The following is a 6,557-nucleotide window of genomic DNA, read 5'->3' as shown; positions in this document are numbered from 1 at the left end:
GCACCAAATCCTTTTTGTCTTCCCTCTCTGTCCATAATATTGTTCAATTTGCCTAAACTTTTCTCAGAGAAATTGGATGATTTCCATTTTGCTCTCAAGTGAGGAGCTTTGGGAACATGCCTGTGTTAATCTCCTCAGGATTCCTACTGTCCGTAACATACTGACGAGGGGATTTCTCCTTTCTCCGTCATGCTAAAAAAAAAAAATCTCACCTGACATAAATGGAATATACTGGAGATATGAAAAATCATTATTTATCCTTGTACTCATTTATTACAGCTAAAGCCAATCATGTTTTCAGTGCCTTCAGATTTATTCTTCCTGACCCATGATAGTCAAAAGGATTTATTAGAAATAAAAAGTGTTTTACGACAAACATCTACAACTGGCTTTATATGTGCAGCGTGCTGTGGACATGTTGAGGAACCATGTCATGTGCCTGGATGTGACTTGAAGCTAATGATGGTCAGACGTGACGTGTAGTCATTTGTTTGACGGGCTTGACACTGTTCACCAATGACAGGACCAACAATCCGAGCTACGTATGTCCCCTAAAGGCTCCTGTAGTAGATGGTCGGGGGGGGTGCAGATTATGCCTGACAAAGGCCCAGAGGCTTTGAATAAAAAGGGATAATAAAAAGAGAAAGAGAGAGAATCCCACCAGTGAAGAAAAGCACAGCTCGGGGCGCACATCGCTCACATGTCCAGCAGAGAATGAAACCACGGCTGCCTGATTTGTGCCTAATAAAGTTGTCACATCCTATCAGGACTCACATCTACTACAGAAAGCACAGGCCCCTAGTCAGGGCTAGTCAGGGGTGATCAGGGGCATCCAGCGTTGGACAACCCCTCCAAGTGATGGATGATGGGATAGAGCACTGCCTGATGGAAGTGAGGGCCAGATGATGGAAGGTGATATGGGTGAACAATGGACAGCCACGGGTGTTTCAGCTCGATTTATTAGGGGTTGCAAGCATCCGAGAATTACAGTTATGACCCTGTTCTCTAGGTAACTTCATCACAGAGTCCGTAAAAACACAAGTGAATTTGTAGAGATCTGTCCACTTTCATGGAGTGACAGAAAACATTTCTTGGAACTCAATGTCTTCCCTCTGTGACTCAAAACCCACGCTCACAGTGACTGTTGGGAAGGCATGAATGCAGTTCACATCACTGTGCCTCTGCTTCAAGACAGATCCTGTCCTGCGCGATGCTTATTTCCTCTTGCCCACGCTCCCATTATGGAAGGTAGTATCTATGGCCTTTTTGAGGGAGGCATCATGTGGAGTCAGGGGAAGCAACACATGTCTGCCCACAGAGGCCACACAGACTATTAGATCAGAACACACAAATAGGATATATAGCGAACTGGCTATTAGTGTATTTGTTGAAAATAAGACCCAGGGGGCTTCAGGTCCTTAGAAGCCTCAGGTCTCCTTTAAGTTCATTCAATCACACTTTATGTGTTTATTTTCTAAAGCAGCCTTTTTCAGAAAATCAGTAACAGCAGTGTGCTTAACTTTAAGGTGTATGTGCTTCCACAGGTCTTAACAACCTGACCTACTGTATGTTATCATCCAGCATGACTGTCCATTGCCTCATGAAGTAATATTTCTTTATCTCTGCGTTGCAGGCATTGACAGAGGTTTAATTTCTCTTGAGATTAGGCTCCATAGTTTATGGGTCTATTGGGTGGGAAATTATTTACTACTAATGTTTCCTCTCCCCTCAAAACACAACACGCTCTCCTGCAGTTACTGGTTTTTATTACATTTCCCAAACTGCATGTTTTATTCCCACTCTTTAAATTCATCAGAAAGAGTAGTGGTTACACTCCCTTTATCACAACTTACCAAATAGTGAGGTTGAAAAATATGCATGCTCACTCTCTCTATCATAATACATTCCCAGTTTAGAAACCCAATTTGCTCTATGTGCAATATCTGGGTACAACAGGTACCAGCTGTGATTGAAGGGTTGGAGGTCTAAATCAATCATGGTTGGCATATTACTAGGAGTTAAAGAAATTGCTTTCATCCCTAACTTAGTGATAGAGCTTTTGCATTAAACCTGTGATGCAACACGGATCTTAGCAACAAGTTCCCTGCAAGTAAAAAAATAAGCATGCTGGAGCAGTTTTAATTTAATACCACTGATGGTGTAGTGTATTCAAATTTTACTCAACAAATAATAAAACTTATGTACATATTGCTTTTCATATATATTTTGGTGTTATATACTAATTGTACATTACTTTAATATACTTATACTCGTCACAGTAGTAATAGTATAGTAATAGTCAACGGTTCTTGTTCTCTACTAATCCAATGCATTTTGAAAATTTTGAAAGATTATGTCCTCCACCCTCTTATGCCTCACAGTGGTTTGGTCTGCTGACTACATTTTCAGATTCTCAGTGACTTTATTTGTAAAAAGTGACTAGCAACAAATCTAATGATGTATTCCGACCATCAGGGGGAAAGTGAGAAGCATGCAAAATTCTGTTATATTGTAGTCTAATTTATTCCCCTGCATGCTGCTCAGAGTAATCTCAGTCACTGTGTATCTCTCCTCTCGCACCGTGCGCACACAGGCAGGAGTGAGAGTGAGTTACTATAGTTAAAGGGACTCTGTTTGTCTCTTACGCTCAGAAACTTAAGGACTACAGAGGAGAACAAGGTGGAGTGGTTGGAAAGCAGTAGACTTTGAAGTGATGCGATTGTTTTAATTTGTCTCAGTATGCATGTTTTTCCATGGTAAAGAAAATAGTTTTTTGACAGTTCAAAAATATTAAAGAATGCATTTCATGAACAGTGTCAACTGTGTATGTCCACAAGTCCGGACAATCTTGGTGAAACAGGTGGCTTAGTAATTGCTGTCTCAGGAAACAGACCTGACATTTACGCGACTCTCAGTACGTCCCCAGGCTTGTGCTGAGGCTGTTGAGGCAGGATACCTTGGATGTCTGCGACTGCCACAAAAAGCCTCACTAATCATGTTACATTTAGCCGTGACAAAGACAAGGCCATGTACAACCGAGATAGACGGATTAAACCAATTTAGTAAGTATGGATTACCCTTCAGTACACTAATCAACTTGATGAGGATGGTCTGGAGAAATACTGTAGAGGGGCAGAATGAGCAGATCAGAAGAGGTGGCAATATGATAATTTGATTTTACAAACATGGGCAGAACTTCCTTAGTTTATTGTTAATTATTGTTAATAGTGTACCCAAGGAGGGTTAAATCAAGAGCAACTGGACTTGAAGGTACTTCAAAAAATTTTCATCTTACATCCAAGAGGTTTCTTAAATGGAGTCCCAGGTATTTAACAGTCATTTTGGTCGTTAGAGTCACCTGAGACCAAATGTGAACGACCGTCATTGGCAATGTCAAATGAGGCCAAATGTGAGTGTTTGATCAATCTCTGGGAAAGAAGGGCATGGGTAGCGACTAATTGGTGAACATAGTAAAGCATCTATAAAGAGCCTGATATTTACTACAGGAGCTGAAAACCAGCACCTAAAAGGAAAGTGAACTAGGCCACATCCATCACATGGCCACAAATACAACTCCAAATGAATACTAATGCTAATGTGTGCTTGAATATTGATGCTAGTTAATGCTAATGTTAGTCCGTGTTTGCTGGGTGTATCAGCATCTGTTTGCCAACACATTTACTAAAATAACTTTTTAAAGGTGATAGTATGTCAATATTGTGTTTACAGCCCGCTGTGCTGCCCCCAAGTGGTCAAAATTATTTATTAATGAAGGTGTAAGTGAAACATCTTTCTTTCACATTGGTACACTATTATTTTTTCATGAGCTGTCTGTGTTAGCATAGATTTTAATAACCTTCACCCTGAGCAACAGAAATGTTATCCTACATGATTACCGCCTTTTTCTCTAAACAGCATGTTAATGATGTGGCTGGTCTGCTGAATCTATATTCTGCTGACTATATTCAACTCAAGTAATGCAACATGTTTTATGAGCGCATTATTTATTTTGCATGTGAGATTTTAATCTGTAAAGTAATTAGTAATTACATGTGTCTTTTAATGTAGCAGAGCAAACAATACAGTATTGCCCTTGGAAATAAAATGAGGTTAAAGTATAAAATCTCAAAATGCTCAAGTAAAGTTTCAGCACTTCAAAATTGCACTTGTAAAAGGTCTTGTATATTCTCTTGTGGATACCACTCAATAATGTGTCTTTTTCATTCATGCACCATTAGCAATACAAAATGTACTATTTCAGCTTTAAGGCATCAATCATAATCTCTCATTGAAGAGAACAGACTGTCTCAGTCCTCATAAAAAAGGTTGTATTTGATCCATGAAAAAAGTCTAATTGGCTTACTGCAGACATTATGTCTGTTAATTATATCAATTATTTTATTTGCAAAGTGCTGAATGTTCTAGTAGTTATTGAGAAGTACATATGTGCTTTCAATGAAGTATTATCCAATGTTCTGAATGACAGGGCGAGAAGAGAGTGTGTTTGAGTCAGGCCCCTTCTGGACTTTTTAACATATACAGTTGCAAAGTGTAGTTCTGCTGCCTGAGCGCAGCTAATAGATGAATGTGTCATGCTGTCATGCCTATGGATAGAATGTCAGACGGAAAGCTTTGTCACTGAAGTCCATACATAAAATAAATGTCATTGTGCTCACATAACAGCTCACATAACAGCTTATTTTTGCCACAGTAACACCTATACAATGTGCTATTTACACTGCAAATGTGTATTTTAAACTACTGCAAATAATAAAATATACATCAAGTACAAGTATTCTTATCAAATAAATTATCCATTTTCCAGTCAAAACAAATGTAATGAAATACTAATGGGGTAATTGCTACATTGCCAGAAGAAAATTAGTATGCAGACATCATTATTACAGTCATGACTACTTGGACCACAACTGATTTGAGCAACATATGAACTTGCAGTTACCCATTCTGGAAGCCATTTCAGTCATATATGCCACATTAGCATAACAGGCAAGAGAAACCATAGTAATCATCTGTGTCCTTATTACCATTTGAGTGTAAAATCTCCAACATGCACTAGAAGGAGAGTTTATTACTATCACATAAAGCACTTTTAATTCCTGTGTTTCAGTAGCTCAGTATGTTATGTGTGTGTGTGTGTGTGTGTGTGTGTGTGTGTGTGTGTGTGTGAGAGAGAGAGAGAGAGAGAGAGAGAGAGAGAGAGAGGTGAGAAGTTTCAGGGGGAGCATTGTGTAAAGGGGAGGTATGCCAGGGGGAGGAGGAAGAAAGATGGGTGGGGGAATCTCATTATCTGCATTTTTATTCGGTTCATACTGCCATATTGAATTTTCTCAAAATGGTGTCTTTTATTGTCCTCTTCATCCTCTGGACAGATTGGTTTTTCCAAGGGGCTGCTGATTTCATGTAATGATAGCGCAACAACACTTTTGTCATAACCTATATTTCAAAAGGAGTCTGTAGAGAGGATGTACAGTTGGCTTTGTTAGGAGAATGAGGTTAGGGGGCAAAAAGTGGAAGGAGGAGACAGATGTGGGAGGCTCTAGTGGCGACGCCATGGTAAAAAGGCAGTTGTATGGCTTTGTATGTGTTGTTCTGCCCTTGATCCTTTACAGATCAAGGTAAAGTAAAGAGTGTTTCTTCCTCCACCTCTTGCCCTGTTGTCTTTCTGTAGCTGATCCTCAATTTATCAGGGACTGATTAAGCAGTTCTTCAAATGGTGGATGACAGTGGAGACAGCCCTGAAAGTGCAGACTGCTTCTGACAGATGCTGCAGAGATCGCCAATGAATAGATACTTTGGATCCCCAAGTGCCCTGAAAGGACTAGCCGCGTTCAGTTAAAACATCAGTCAGGAGGACCACTGGATCTTTGAGGACAGCCCCACTCTGCCATACATGCATTACAGTACATAGGTATTTCATTGAGGCTGACCTTTCACAGGAAATAAACCTTGGTCAACTGATAACAAGATCTGATCTTAGCCAACCTGCACCAGGGGTGTTGATGACGCAGTGAATAAGACACATGTCCACTGTGACACATCCACAAATGTGTCCCTGAACTAGACACTTAACCCCTAGTTGCTCCTGAGATGTGCTACCTCTGACATATATCAATTGTAAGTCAGGTAAATACATGTACAGCAACCCCAGTGATGACATCATTACATCGACTTAACAATTTTCGGTTTATTTAGCATTCCATTAAATCCCAAAGTGACTGATGGATTTTTTATTTTATTTATGTATTTATATGTAGCCTATCCATAGGCTGTATTTTCTTCTAAATGATGAATTACTGGTTGTGCACAGGAGAACAGAACTGGAGGGCTGATGTGATAGGCTTTATTTTGCCAGGACATACAAAAATGCGGTTACGCCCTACGGTCAAGAGCCATACAAGGGTAAGAATTTCCGCTTTTATACTTCTGTGGTTAAAAAAAAAAAACTGAAGTTACAAGCAATAAGTCATCATTCATTAACTGCATATGTTTTCCGTGCGGAAATAATACAAATTATTATCATTAAGTGTAGGCAATGA

The sequence above is a fragment of the Micropterus salmoides genome, unplaced genomic scaffold (assembly GCF_014851395.1).
Source record: "Micropterus salmoides isolate LMB-PRFRI ecotype aquatic unplaced genomic scaffold, ASM1485139v1 Ms_hic_scaffold_23, whole genome shotgun sequence".
Classification (NCBI taxonomy): Eukaryota; Metazoa; Chordata; class Actinopteri; order Centrarchiformes; family Centrarchidae; genus Micropterus; species Micropterus salmoides.
Note: the sequence above shows the minus strand (reverse complement) of the source record.